Genomic DNA, 1,297 nt, shown 5'->3' with positions numbered 1-1,297 from the left:
AAACCAATGGGGCCTCTACAGATTCTAGTGACTCTTCCAGACCCTGACCTACTCATCTCACCAGCTTACACGGAAACCCAATCTAGAAAAGCTGAAATCCATACCCAATCTTTACTCGAGTTCTTACAGGCTTTACAGTGCACCCAGAAAGCAGTCCGGAAGCATGTTCGAGATGCTCTGCTTATACCAACTTCTGATCCGGTTCATCCCTTCCAACCTGCTGACTCTATTTGGGTAAAGAAGTTTGCCACCCAAGGACTGACTCCTACCTGGAAAGGATCACCCCTACGACAGTCAAGGTCGACAGAATCCTGACGTGGCTTCATCACACCCGGCTTAAGACAGCCCAGGCAAAAGAGAGAGTCCAGGACTCTTCGGACCCTCTAAAGATTACTCCTGGCCCTCATTACAGGCCCTTATCTTATAAACAGGCCCACTAACTTTTTTCGGCAAAGACTTAATTCTATAAAGCTTGTAGTCCTCAGGGGTCAATATACCTCCCTCCCAACAATGACCCAAAAGAGTCAATGATTTGACTCATGTACATAAAACCAGTAGGGAATGAAGCATCCCTCTTATATAAAAACTGCCGTTTGAAATTTTAACCCTGCTATTTTGGCTTCTGTAAATGCTTGCTTGCTTAAATATTAAGGAAAATAAGACTACTCCCATTCCTGAGAGGCCATAAACTATGCCCCAGACAGAGTTGTCAGTGATGACACCTGGCCAGGCCTTGAGATATGGTGTCATGGCCCCTTTCCAACATGCAGGCCTTCTTTCTTGAAGGCCCAGAAGTCTCATTCCAAATTTGGGAGACAAAGGACTGGAAAAAGTATAAATAAAGAGAGTTTCCTCCATGTTTGGAGGCGCAGAATTTGAAAGACACATTTTTCTCTGGGCCTGCACAGAATTGAATAATAAAATAGAACTCCCTTTCTCTAAGCGTGGCTTGGTTTTTCTCCGGTCTTCTGCAACAGCACGACCCGTCCCTTCACCCTCTGACCATCTCCCTGCTCAGCCTGGATCTGTGCTCAGATCTATATGCCACTCATGCAGGCAGTATGTGGGGTCACACCCCTGCACATGGACATGTTGGTGTCCCTCTGCCTCCACATTGCTCCCTGCACAGGACAGGTGACCATCTCCTTGGTCAGGCCCTTTCCATGTCTCCTCCCTGGCGGCCTTCTCTCACTCTCACCCCTAAAATAAACCCTGGTACTAGAATCACAATTAAATTCAGCGAACAATCACAGAGAAACACATATTTACACTTCACACAACAGACTTCCCCCCTAAA

This window comes from Myotis lucifugus, unplaced genomic scaffold, assembly GCF_000147115.1.
Source record: "Myotis lucifugus unplaced genomic scaffold, Myoluc2.0 scaffold_1165, whole genome shotgun sequence".
Lineage (NCBI taxonomy): Eukaryota > Metazoa > Chordata > Mammalia > Chiroptera > Vespertilionidae > Myotis > Myotis lucifugus.
This window is presented reverse-complemented; position numbering follows the sequence as displayed.